This window comes from Podarcis gaigeae (assembly GCF_964106915.1).
Source record: "Podarcis gaigeae genome assembly, chromosome: 9".
In the NCBI taxonomy this organism is placed as follows: Eukaryota; Metazoa; Chordata; class Lepidosauria; order Squamata; family Lacertidae; genus Podarcis; species Podarcis gaigeae.
The window spans coordinates 56539478-56553338 of record NC_139685.1 but is presented as its reverse complement, the minus strand read 5'-3'; the positions used below and the strand labels follow the sequence as shown (position 1 = coordinate 56553338).

Sequence of the window (13861 nt, the reverse complement as noted above, 5' to 3'; positions counted from 1 at the left end):
TTATCATATGTGGTGGGAATGTAGAGAAGTTTAAAAAAAAATTGGAAATTATATATAATGAATTGAAGAAAAATTTTAAAATGACATTTGTTAAAAAAAAACCAGAAGCATTTTTGTTAGGGATTGTAGGACAAGACCTGCCAAGGAAAACAAAGAATTCATTTATGTATGCAACAACAGCGGCAAGAGTCTTGATAGCACAAGGATGGAAGAATGAGGAAACCTCAACAAAAGAACAGTGGCAAGAGAAATTGATGAGCTATACAGAACTGGCTAAACTGACATACAAACTACGAGATAAGGACAACTGTGTCTTTAAAGAAGAATGGGAAATTTTCACATGTTATTACTTAAAAAGACAACAAAATGAATTGGACTCCTTGGCAGGTTTTGAATAAACATACACAGATTTATCGATTGATAACATGGTAGACAGATAATGTGAGGATTTGTATATTTTTATAACATGCAGAGAATAATATGGGCTGAGAAATCAGAGAGAGGAGCTAAGGGAAGTCTCGGGGGGAGGGAGGGTTTGAGGGGGGCTGAAATAATCAATATGATATGTTTTGATATGTTGTTATGTTGAAATTGCTAATAAAAACATGGGGGGGGAGAGAAACATACTTTGGGAAACTGTAGATATAACTGTATAGAAATTACCTTAGACTAAGTTGAACGCTGAGTGGCATTGGATCTTCAGGTTTTCAGATGGGAATCTTTCTGAGCCCCAGTTGGAAAGGTCAGGGGCTGAACTTTGGACCTTTTGCACACAAAGTATGCACTCTACCCCTGAGCTGCAGACCTTCCAAAGTATACACTGAACATGTATACAAACTGTATGCACGCTTTTTCATAAGTTGTGCATCAGAAAGAGGGTCCAGTGCAATCTCCTACACATGCTCAGTATCTCTTCCCAGTGGGATCATAGAAACTGCTTTATTCTGAATAAGACATTCTGTTCATCTAGTTCAATATTGTCTACACAGACTGGCAGTGATTCTCTAGGATTTCAAACAGGGGTCTCTTCCCAGCCATACCTGAAAAAGTTGAGGAGTTATGCTGGGACCTTTTGCATACAAAGCACTGAGTCACAGCCCTTCTTTTGGATGTGTGGCAGATGTCACAGTCCTAATATAGTTCCATCGATTAGTTAATCCATGCAAGTAAAGAGGTATAAAGGGGCTGAATAAGGATTATGAAGCTGTATTGCCATTACCTGTGTTTGTGTAATGGAGTCTTTAGTGGTTTCACCAAAAGATATGTTTCATTCTGTTCATTTGTTTACGTATTCTGTGAAGACATTCAGCAAGCAATATAAGCTTTAAAACACCTACAGTTCCTCTTTACTTCAATTTTGAATGCTGTGAATGTCCAGCACTCATAAAAAACCTATTCTAATGGGATTGGTTTAAAACCAACACACCTCCCATTCAAAATAAAGAGCACATATAATCCTTTGCATTGTTGTGCTTCTCTCTCTTACATGCAAAATACAATATAAATCATGGTTTTGCATGAACAAATATATGCATGGCTTTATGGAATGAATATTATGGTCTCATTGCTCTGCTGCATGTTGTTCTGCTGCTGCTGCTGCTGCTGCTGCACTACCCATGACTAAACGTTGGTTTGGCTTAGTGTTACATCCAAACATGTGGTTGTGGTTTGTCTCCACCAGACAAAATGCAAGAGGTAAGCAAAGAACAAGCTTTGGTTATGGCTCATGGTTTGTCTGGAACAAGACAAACCACAAACCTGGGTTCAGACATAACACTAAGCCAAACCGTGGTTTAGTCACAGATAGTGCAGCAGCACCAAGGGAGGAGTGCTACATACACTGTCTTCAGTCTGAAAACCCACACATAGTTTGGCTTAATGTGATGAGGAAACCAGAACAATGTATGACATCAGCAAAACAGTTTAGACAAAGAGACCTGAATTAGTTTACTATAGTAGATAAAATAGTCTAGATAAAGTAGCCATACTTGTTCTGATCAATGTATGCCGTAATGTTTGTAGAGCTGTGAATAGTATTCAATTAATTGGGCAACAAATATCTAGCCAAGATTGGGCAACAAATATCTAGCCAAGCAAGAATAGTGTTCATTCCAATAACCTTTCTTCAACAGTGAACTCAACTTTTCCCATTCAGGAATTGCAGTTATGTAAACAGCTGCAGCACTGAATTTCCTGTCATGTTTCTCTTGCTGGCACAGGAGCCACATTAGCTAGGGAGTTGGCAACTATAGGTAATATGCATCTAGCCACTTTCTCCATCTTATACCTTCATATGTATGTCTGTATCCATGATTATAGACACCCAGCATTCTGAAATAAAAACTTTTAAAAAATATTTGTTATCGTTTTCAAATAATAAACATACAATGCAATCTAGAGAAGAAATCACACTTTCACAATCATTATGTGTATCCGTATTTTCTAAATATGAAGTTGCAATTCTCAAAGTGGTTTAACAATCAGTCCCTCTTCCTAGGGAACTCTAGGAATTACAGGTGAGTGAGGGGAATAGGGATGCCTCCAAAATTCTCAGCACCCTTACCAACTGTAGTTCCCAGGATGCTTTGGGGGGAGCCATGACTGCTAAATTGGCATAATGGTGCTTTAAATGTCTGGTGCAAATGTAGCTTCAGTATTTTGATGGAGTCAGTTGCAGCAGAAACTGTGCAGGAGTCTGGGCAATCTCAGGCAAAATTTATTGAACTGAGTTCTCTAATGTGCATATTTTGTTGTGTTTCCCCTGGTGACAGCCACAAATTTAGCATATGTAGCATTTATTATTATGGAAATGCAGATCTGTTAACTATCTGTATGACATGCAGGTAATTATTAAAGGGAACCCAAAAATGTGGAAATTCTGCTTATGCTGATCTCATGATTCTTCATTTCAAGCCACCAGATAAAAGCAGAGGTGGAGGGAGCAAAATGGGTGTTCTGTGTGGTTTGTGGAGATTGTATTATTAGAATGCTGGGGTAAGGATTAGTTTCACATACTGAATTGCGCAGTTCCTGTATGGTCTTTGCTCTCTGACTCATTACCTTCCTTCAAAGTCGAGAGGTAATATCTCCTTACTTGACAAGCCTGTTATAAAGACAAAAGTCCATTAATGACGGAGGTGCTCAGGTGAGAGTTTGCTTTAAAATTTAACTATTTGGTGGGAAAAGTTGATGTAAAGCAGAGGTAGAACACAGAAGTCACATTCTACTGGTTAATAGACAAAGAAAAACTGCTCAAATAAGTATACAGCAAGACTGTAAAAATGGTCTAAACAAAGACTCCTGACAACAGTGCAGCCAGTCTAAGGGACACAATTTTTCATCTCTTTCCTTCCGAACTTTGGTGCGTCTCCTGGATTCTAGCCACAATGCTTACTTAAAGAACTGCCTGGCATCTTTCTGGAAATCATCACAACTTTAATGCACGAGCTAGGCTGTGTCCATTTATAGTAATACCATCTCCAATAATACCACTGCTGATCTCATGAAAGAAATGCCGTAATGAAAAAGAAAATTGAGTTTGCTTCAGCTCAGATGAACAGAAAAGTTTGTCCTGGGAAGGATTTTTGTAAGAAAAGAAAAAACAAATAGAAAAGAGGAGACTGGGATCAAATTTCCCCATCGAAAAGCAAATGCACTACTGATAGGCTTTTGTTGAGAATAGAATTTTTCTTACATATTTAGAAATAAAAGCTCTTAATGTGTGGGGTTTTTTCTTATTCTACAGAATTTGTTTTATTTATTTAGTAAATTATGTACACTTCATCTGAGGATCACAGGGCAGTTTACAATATAAAAACACAAATATACATAATAGAGTAACAAACAAAAAGAGTAATGCAACCCTTCCCAGCCATTGTACAGCATATCACACTGAAATAATACGAAAAGGGTTGCATCTAATATTATAGTCATGCTGTTTGGCCTGAAAATCCTTAAATCACAAAACAAGCGTTGTTTCTGAGCTAACTGATCTGTTGTCAAGTGTTGTTTGAAATATATAGTGGAATTTGCTGATCAACTGTATGTGATCAGTTAGTGAAATAATCTGTTTGGGAGGGAGAAATTAAAATTATCATACTATAAAGTTATACCTTTCAATGCCTTATAAACCATTAAATGACAAAACAGGTTATATTATAAGCAAGTTTTGTCATATGACCGTAAAAAGTTATATCTATAACTATAAAAAACAATTCAAGGACCGTTGACTTACAGAAACATCCCCATGATGTATGTGGAATATTGACTACATAATTTTGGCTCCACATAGGTGTTGGTAACTTTATAAATTTATTAGCAGGGCTTTTAGCACAGGCTTGCTCTTGGGCTTTTCCTAAGGGGGAAGGTGAATTGTGCTTAAAAAGGCAATGTAGCGTTAATTCACTGTGACCAAAGGCAACCCAAGAACTGTTTATCTCACACCAGCTCATATGAAGTAATTTGAATTTAAAGCTAAATATTGCTGTTGCTTAATATTGAGCAGGGCATAAAATGGCCAGAAGTGACAAACAACAATTTCATTAACATTCTGTGCGAATAACATAATAGCTTGGCTGTTTTGATCAACATGAACCTGTTGTCCAAAAAACAAAACAAAAAACCCAGGATGACTTATGGTATTTATTTTGTTCTTATTTCCTACTCCGTCCCAGATTCTCAGGATGGCATCCTGATGATCTCATGTACCAAACAACTTTGTTGAGGCAAAGATTGCAGGTGGCCATTCACTGAGTAACAGGAATTTGGAATTTGGGTATCCATACTGTACACTCCTAGCCTCTACATCTGGATAATGTACTCCAGATAAATAGGGCACACTTAATTCAAGCTTCTCCTCACTCTCCTCGCAGCCTTTTCCCTTTAACGCTGTTGTCGCCAGCATTGCTCTTCTGCCACACAGGCAAAATGGCTGGCCTGGGAGAAGGGGCTGAGGTAAATCTGCCACCGTTGCTAAGCAACCGCAAGGCACACTTCCTAGGCACTGCCAAGCTGGCTGTTCAATGCTAGGCCTACCAAGCCACGCGGGAAATGGGGCAGCCATTCTTGTCTCCAGGACTACCACCACTTGTAGGAGTTTTCTGAGGTAAAATTTCCCTTTGACCACAGGTATTTATATAATATCCTGACCTCAAAGCTTTCAAACCTAAGCATGGCATTCTTATTTCCTTCCAGGTTTAGGCCCTTGGTAGAGAAGACATACTTCTGGTGGGACCACCGGTTGTTAGTAAACATCAGCCGTGCAGAATTGAAGTTCTGTGCGCAGCTTCCGCGAGGTGAACATTTTCACCTGTGAAATATTGCCAAATGTATTTCCATTCACAGATAATACAGTTGGTCCTCGTTACGCTTCTCACTTCTGCTGCCCAGTGACATTTGTACAGTTGCAATCACATCCCCCCTTTCTGTGTAAAGTCGCCACCGTTTTCTCATTAGCCTTGCTCCTCTGGCTTTAATAACATTTGGCAAAGATGCTTAGCATGGTGCGGAGACAAAAGTGGTGGAAATGAATTGCTTCTGGTCTGCATATCCGGCTACTGTCAAGGCCCAGGACTAGTTCTGATTTATTTCATTTTTATTTTTCAAAATGACATTCTTATGTATCTTTTCTCCTGATCGTGTTGAAAATGTCTTACTAGGACTCTTAATACATGTGCTGTCCAATATTAGGCCTGCTTACTTGGAATTAACCTCCATTGCTCAATGGGACTTACTCCCAGGTAACAACACAGTCCTATCTATGCCTACTCTGAAGGAAGTCTTAGGCCTCATCTGCATTATATACTCAAAGCAGTTTCATGCTGCTTTAGAAAAGTCACAGCTTCTATTCCCTCCAAAGTATCCTGGGAACTGTAGTTTGGTAAAGGTGCTGAAAGTTGTTAGGAGGCGCCTATTCCTCTCTCAGAACTACAACTCTTAAGAGTGGTTGTCAAATTTTCCCTTTTCTTGTGAGGAATCCTATTCGGAATAAGGGAATTTCCCTTTATAAAAGGGAAACGTTGACAGCTTGTCAGCTCCTCTTCCTAAGGAACTCTGGGAATTGTAGTTTTGTGAGGGGAATGTGTGTCTCCTTACAACTCTTGCCACTGTTAACCAACTACAGCTCCCAGTATTGGGGGTGGAAAGGAAGCCATGGCTGCTCTAAATGCATAGTGCGGATGGCGCCCTATTGAAGTCAGTGGGATTTACTCCCAGGCAAGTGGAATTAGAATGGCAACCTGAGCATGCCTAGGGATTCTAGCCTTGGTTTATTTCCAATTAAGTAACTTCAAGCATCACTGCTGTAACTTGTACTTTGCTCTCTGGATACATGATGGTCTGGGAAACCTGAACTAATTTAGTGCAGGTTGATCAGTGCTCTCTTACTTGAAGGCTAGGTGGCCTTTTTAAGTCACTGTCTTTAACCCTTCAGCTAAATTGCTGGCAGTCACCCAAGTACATTTCTGGGCAGGGCTGCCAACTTGAATAAAATATTGGAGGGGCAGGTAAGCCCCACCCTGCATAATTGTTCACATGACGCTACGTGCACATACTATTTGAATGCCAATGCCCATCAACTTGGGGGGGGGGCAAATGTTTTATTGGGGAGGGCAGCGATGGAACCTCGGTCCCTAGGAGTTGGCTCTTATGTTTGCAGTGGGTGGGGAAAGTTTGAAGGACGACAGCTGATATGAAAAGTGCACCACGGAGGCATAAGAAACCATGAAAGAGGATCCTTGAAACGCTGAAAAGAGCAGCAGCAGTTAGAACGATCGGATTCTGCCCTTGTTTGATCCTAAAGGGAGTTCCTTCTTTTGAAGAACGGTTTAAGGTAGCCTGAAGATCAGGAGCAGGATTATCCACACAGGAGCTGGCTCGTTTCCTTGCAGAATCTGCTCCCCAACTCTCTCCACTCTCTTAATTGCAACGCGAGTTCAGTGCATGCACCAACCCGTGCCTTGATCCCTGTAGCAGATCCCTCCTATCCCCACCTTTAGTGACAGACTGTGGAGCAGGGCTTCCCACCCCGCTCGATTAATTTTTTTCCCTCCCCTCATTTTATTTTTATTTCCCTTCCTCGGTCTCAACCGGTTTTTCTAGCCCAACCTTCTTCGCATAGGAGCAGGGCTAGGCTGACTCACTGTTTGGAAATGGAGTGGGCGTGTGTGTGAATGTAAGAGAATGAATGATGTCAGGCGAGGCTGTGGCAGGGAGGCAGGGAGAGGGAGGGGACGAGCGGAGAGCATGAAACTGGCTGTAAACACAGCGGCGCCTCCAGAAGCAGCCACGGCCCCGCCAGTCCAGCCAGCCTCGAGGCTCCGTCTCCCAGGAGCCGCCCTCGCGCAGAGGAAACCTCTCCAGCTGTTGCACTGCCGAGGTAACGGTGCGTATGGCATTCGCGTAAAGAGGCTGGGATTAAATAAAGAAGAAGAAGGGGGGGGGGGGAGAGAGAGCTGCCTGCAAGGGAAAAGGAAACTTTCTTCTAGCTGTTTCTTCTTGCGGCTCCTAGCCCAGTGGTGGGAGTGCCTGCCTCTAGTTCTGGCCAGAAGGAACTGCAAATGCCAAGGAGCTTGATTGGAGGATGCAGGAGACTTTCCTGCTGAGTGCTGGAACGCAGAACTAGTTTGGAGGCTGTTCCCCTCTCCAAATTAAGTAGGTAAGTTCAAGAGCTGGTGCGTCAGCCAAGGGGTTACTTGTGTATATTGGAAGGGAACGAAAACTCCATGGTGCCCCCCCCCACCTAGAAAAATCTAATGGGGGATGGGGGAGGTTTGTGGTGCCAAATGTGTGAATGAATCTAACCCAATACTGTTTTTTCTTAAAATGCTTTATATTGCTTCCGAAACTTCTTTATCTCCACCAAAACCTTTTTTATTTTTCTATCTTCTTGACTCCAGTTTTTAATAGGGCAGTCCTTTGCATGTCTGTTCACCAGTAAATCCCACTGAGTTCAATTGGACTTACTCCCAGGGTAGTGCAGGTTGCATCCAAAGCAGAAGGACGTTTCTGGGGACTTAAATAAAAGTTGACTGTATAAGATGGTTTGTTGTAAATACGAAACAAACTGACAAAACATTTCTGGCTCAATTTCATTGCCGTAAAATACATGTATTGTGAAAACCTCAAATGTAGGTAAACTTTTCTTTAGCGAGTCACAATTGCATAGAAGTAGTTTTGAACTTGGTGATGCCCCACTGGTTTTGACTGAGCTTTATTAGAAATGTGTAGAAATGTTCTGTAATTCAGTTTATCTTGAATAGATTTTTAGAGACTTTGGAATAATGTGTTTTTTTAAATGGTAAGGTTGCTTGTACACATCGCATTGTTATACTACATGGTTTATTATCTAAAAGCAGAGGTTAGACCACTACTGTATGAAATGCAGTTTGGGATGGATTCAGACTCAATCTTGCATAGAATAGAGGCAGAACAATTTGAATCCTCTTTATGTAAGGCTGGGGGTGTTTAATTGGGTGGAGGTGTACCTCTCCTAGCCGCTGTTAGCCAGTTACCTATGCATCACTCTGCTGGAGTGGAGCTTCCCCACTTCTGTCTGCTGAATGTGATATTTCAGGGGCAGGGCTGAGCCAGCCTTGGATCTGTTGGATCCAGAGCTGGCCCTGCATCTGTGTGACAGCGTTGCGTGCAATTTGGATCTGATTGCTGTACCAGGTCCAGGCCAGTGTTGTGGTCCATCTTCCACCTCAACTACCATGCATAGCAGGGCTGCAATGTAGTTGAGCCCACTGCTCTGTAAAATCCAACCAGGGGTGGAAGGAGTTTACCTTGCGCCATAAGGTTGTTGTGTCCAAATGAAGTTTCATTGAATTTAATGGGTTTATGCTAAGCATGATTGAGCCTGGCTCCCATTATTGTTTTAAAACAAATTTTTTTTCGGCTTGCAAACAAAACAAAGTGTTTTCCATATTCCCATTGTTTCGCTTAGTAAGATTACGTTTGGTAAGTCTGTTTCATGGATGTAGAAAGTCTTGTTAATAAAAGATAAATGTCTCCCCCCCACACACAAAAAAGTGGCCTCATAGTCTTTCTGTCAGCTGTGTAGTGGGTACTATAAGCACAAATGTTTGCAAATAACTGCTTAAAGTTACAGTACTTGTATTCTTGAGTATTTCGCTTGAGGGATATGGTATAGAGATAGCAGCAGGTTTTTAGATACAGGTTTTAAATCTAAAACTTATTTGGAAGTGAAGGGTATTGACAACAGTAGGCCTGTCTTTAAAGTAAACAAATTTAGTATTCAGGTGTATTGCTTTTTAAGGTAGTTTCCATCTGGTTGCAACCCAAAGCCATTCAGTCCCGAGTAATCTTATAGATTACTCTGTAATGTTTGGAGGATTACACATAGCTACTGAATGAGGAAGACTAGGCAGGAAAAGAAGACAATCTATAACTAGCAAATATGTGACCTGTTACTTTGATGAGTTTACAGTTGTCAGTCTGTTCCCAGAAGGACTTCTTTCTTTCTTTCTTTCTTTCTTTCTTTCTTTCTTTCTTTCTATCATTGAAAGTACACTCCTGCCTGCCACATTCTTGAATCAGGCTGAGAAATCAGTCTCTCTCTGACCGTAAAAGTCTTTATGATCAGTTCACAAACTTCATTTAAATAAATTAAAATATCATAAGAATCCTAATTATACTTTGATCGCTTTGTTTTGTATTCCAGCCTATAATCCCTTGAGCACTTGATACTGAAAGATTTTTGCAACTCTTCAACATACGTATTCTTAATCAACATTTCTCATCATTATACATCATTTGGGGTTTAAACTTTTAATGGCCACATATTGAAATCTCTCATTTCCTTCAGATTATATGTATATCATGTGAAACTGTTGCATGTAGTAATTTGCATCCAAAGAACCATGAGCAAAAGTCAATTAGCTACTAGCAGTTCTCCACGAATGCTTGTCCAAACATTCATTTAGTGCTACAATGGGTAGATTCCTCTCAAGCTTCAGCAAGTAACAGAACATCCTTGAGTTTATAATAATGTGAGCAGAAGAAACTTTCTGCATCCAACTCAATGTTTTTTGGATTCTTAACTATAGTAGAAAATTGGAAACTGCATGTTTGTTTTCCATTCACATAATTAATTATATTAATATTTGAAAAAAATTAAGAAAGCAGATATCTAGCAAGCATTTCTTTTCAACGTATTTAGTCCTATTAAAACACAACTATGTCTATAGTTAAATCTTGAAAGAGGAAAGCATGATAGTTTGCATACTTCATTATAAAAGGTAAAGGGTAAAGGGACTCCTGACCATTAGGTCCAGTTGTGGCTGACTCTGGGGTTGCAGCGCTCATCTGCTTTATTGGCCGAGGGAGCCGGCGTACAGCTTCCGGGTCTTGTGGGCAGCATGACTAAGCCGCTTCTGGCGAACCAGAGCAGCACACGGAAATGCCGTTTACCTTCCCGCCGGAGCGGTACCTATTTATCTACAAGCACTTTGACGTGCTTTCAAACTGCTAGGTTGGCAGGAGCAGGAACTGAGCAACGGGAGCTCACCCCTTCGCAGGGATTTGAACTGTCGACCTTCTGATCGGCGAGCCCTAGGCTCTGTGGTTTAACCTACAGCACCACCCGCGTCCCATACTTCATTATAGATGGGATATAATTTGCACTCTAAGCCATTTTTAACTGCAGTTATTTCCTTAGGGAGGTATCTTGAAGCATAAAACAGTTGAGAATTTTGGTTTACATTTTTAGTAACTGTTACTTTTATATTAAAGTTTGTGACTGCAATGGTTGCTAGCTTTAGGGTCTCTTTTTCTGTAAATAAATCTTAAGACCCCAGTTCCATCTACAGTCAAGGTTGTTTTATGGAACAGCATGCATCTTCTAGTTTAAGAATTGCCATGTAGGTGTTTGCCTCTCATTCCCTTCTCCTTACAATACTCTCCTTGATTTTGATTCAGTTTCTGTATTGGGCAAAAAAAGAGCACAGCTACATCCATTTTCACATTGCAAAACAAGGATCAGTTTGTGTATATGAAATTGTAACATGAGAAGCAGCCCTTAATGGCTGTAACCACTGAGAATAATCATATTTACAAAAATGGGAGTACTCTGGGGTAAGTGGTTTGAAGACTGCAGCCAAGTAGACACTTTAATGTTCTAGGGCTGCCATCACCAACTGCTCAAAAAGAATGTGAGCAGAAAACCACCTTTGCCAACTTGTGCATTCCTCTATTGGTGTCCTCTGCATGTTTGCAATCTATGTTACAAAGGGATGTATATTAATGGACTTTGCTTGTCTACAGGATTGAATGTGGACTTTCCCTTTTCTATGATTTACTCTACCTTATGAATTATATTTTTATAGGCTATTATTTTTTATTTAATTTGTTTTATTTGCAAAATATTTATGCTAAGTATTAGCTTGTCTAATTTGCATTTAGGTAAGATAGTCTTTACACAATATTTTTAGCACTATATAAATGCGGGTACCATAACACTTCATTTTAATATGGATACAGAACAGCTATATGCCAAGCAGATGCTGGAAGAATGGCTCTTAACAGAGACATTGCTGTCTTTGCAGATCTCAGCCTGTTAGGAGGCTTATTGTACCATGGACACTACTGTCCCAGATTATTCCAAAGGGCATTAAGAATCACAGACAGTACTGTCCCAGCAGATGCTGTGAGATTTATTTAGGAACTAAAACAGGCATTGATGGGAAAGTTTCTGCAAGACAGATGAACTACTGTTTCCTCAGATGTGCATCTGCTCAGAGAACTGTTTAACTATACTGGCCATGAGCTGAAACTTGGGCAAAGTCAGTGCCATTGACCTTGGTGGGATCTGCTTTTGAGTAAATATGCATAGGATTGGGCTGGTAATAATAAAATAATAACAAATTATTATTATTATTATTATTATTATTATTATTATTATTCCACCCATCTGACTGGGTTGCCTTAACTACTCTGGGCGGCTTCCAACAACTTAAAACACAGTAAGACATCAAACATTAAAAACTTCCCTATACAGTGGTACCTCTGATTATGAACTTAATTCGTTCCGAAGGTCCGTTCTTAACCTGAAACCGTTCTTAACTTCAGGTACCACTTTAGCTAATGGAGCCTCCCGCTGCTGCTGCACTGCCAGCACGTGATTTCTGTTCTCATCCTGAGGTAACGTTCTTAACCCACGATACTACTTCCGGGTTAGCGGAGTCTGTAACCCGAAGTGTTTGTAACCCAAGATACCACTGTAAAGGGCTGCCTTCAGATTTCTTCTAAAAGTCAGATAGTTGTTTATTTCCTTGACGTCTGATGGGACGGCATTCCACAGGGAAAGTGTGACTACCGAGAAGGCAGCAGTCCTATACAGTGGTACCTTGGTTTAAGAACAACTTAGTTTATGAACAACTTGGATTAAGAACACTGCAAACCCAGAAGTAGGTGTTTCGGTTTGTGAACTTTGCCTTGGAAGCAGAACATGTTCCGCTTCCTGTTGAGTGTAAATTGAGTCCCCCACAGTTATGGGAAAGCATGCCTTGGTTTAAGAACGCTTTGGTTTAATAATGGACTTCCGGAATGGATTAAGTTCGTAAACCAAGGTACCACATTTGGGAGTAAGGCCCATTCAACTTTATGGGACTTATTCCCATATACAGGATTGAGCTACACTGCAGTTCAACTTATTTGAAAGTACATTCCAATTGAAATCAGTTGGATATACCGGTTCATCTGACCTATGTAAAATATTTGGCTTTTGAAAATGTACCGTCTTGCTATTTTTTGCACATTTCCCAGTTAAGTAGAGAAAAATAAAATAAAACATGGATTGTAAGATAGTAAAAATACATGTTTCTTGGTTAATGTGTATACTATGGTTATCCTGTTCAGAAAAACTGGGGGAGAAAAACCGAACAGATAATTGGCTGAACATGTGCCAACACTCTGGTTTTGTTTCTTCCTGTCACAGCACAAAGGGTGGGAACAGTTGAATAGCTGCTCATTCATGGTAAATTGTGGTTAATAGCTTATCTTTGCATGCAAGAGTGGTTAATGACTGCATAGATATGTGGCATCATACTGCATAACCGATGCTGCCTGAATGAAGGCAATAACATGTTGGAGAGAAGTGCATGGTAGCAGTTATTGCTATAGAATTTTTGTTTTCAAGTTTAGTTGTTCTGTATATAGTCATTTTTTTTAATTTAAAAAACTTAATTTAGGTGAACCACCCATACTTTATTAGTTGTCCAAGATTAAAAGGCCTATTATCGCACACTTCTGGGCTTTTTATTTCAAGTTTTTAAAGGTAGGTAACTTTTTGGAATGCACATTGCTGTGGCTAGTATATATTATATGTCAGTAGGTACTAGACAGAAGATAAAAGTGATTTGGTGCCAGTGCAAAGGACTCTGTCTTTCTCTTTAAACAAAACCAGGGGAATGCCAGTTATTCTGAGTCACTGAAATCATAGTAAAATTATATGGAAATACTGTATGTTAGACACATACAGAACAGAGGTGAAGGGACTGTAACAGAAGACTAGTAAGAAAGGTCACGGTGTGGGTTAGCTAATAAACTTTAGTTCAGATAAAGTATATAGTATAGAGCGGGGTCAGCAATGTTTTCTGAGGCCAGTCCAGTCCACTCCCTGGCAGACCTCTTGGTGGGCCAGAGCGTGCGCACCCACCTGTGCTCCCAAGCTATTTCCGGCACTCTTCTGGGTTGGAAGAGCGCCAGAAATAGCGTGTGCGCAGCTGAGTGGGAGGAGGCAGGCAGACCCCTCAGAGGCCCCAAGGAGCATCCTGCCCTGGCTGGCCCCGCCCATATGGACAGGGCATGCGTGTTGCCCCAGGTGTCTGATAAGCTTGCTCTG

General features: G+C 40.5%; 1 protein-coding gene and 1 long non-coding RNA gene across 10 annotated transcripts in view; one reads left to right on the top strand and one right to left on the bottom strand.

The window, feature by feature from the left end:
- Positions 1–13861, bottom strand: part of LOC310852903 — a 28453-nt gene that overhangs the window by 9932 nt on the left and 4660 nt on the right. Inside the window, exons 1-3 of one of the 5 annotated variants that reach the window (XR_014568414.1) lie at positions 5309–5607; positions 3016–3103; positions 1220–1293 (exon numbers count right to left, since the gene is read on the bottom strand). This is a non-coding gene — a long non-coding RNA (uncharacterized lncRNA). Of the gene's footprint in view, positions 1–1219; positions 1294–3015; positions 3104–3394; positions 3570–4860; positions 4927–5148; positions 5252–5308; positions 5608–13861 lie in introns of those variants that run through there. The other 4 variants (XR_014568415.1, XR_014568416.1, XR_014568417.1 and 1 more) reach the window with 4 other exon arrangements.
- The window catches only part of SGMS2 (sphingomyelin synthase 2), a 29366-nt gene continuing 20696 nt past the window's right edge, over positions 5192–13861 (top strand). For 2 of the 5 annotated variants that reach the window (XM_083756770.1, XM_083756771.1), the window contains exons 1-2: positions 7219–7381; positions 7508–7654. The gene's annotated coding sequence lies outside the window, so the exon portion shown is untranslated. Of the gene's footprint in view, positions 5295–6671; positions 7382–7507; positions 7655–13861 lie in introns of those variants that run through there. The other 3 variants (XM_083756768.1, XM_083756767.1, XM_083756765.1) reach the window with 3 other exon arrangements.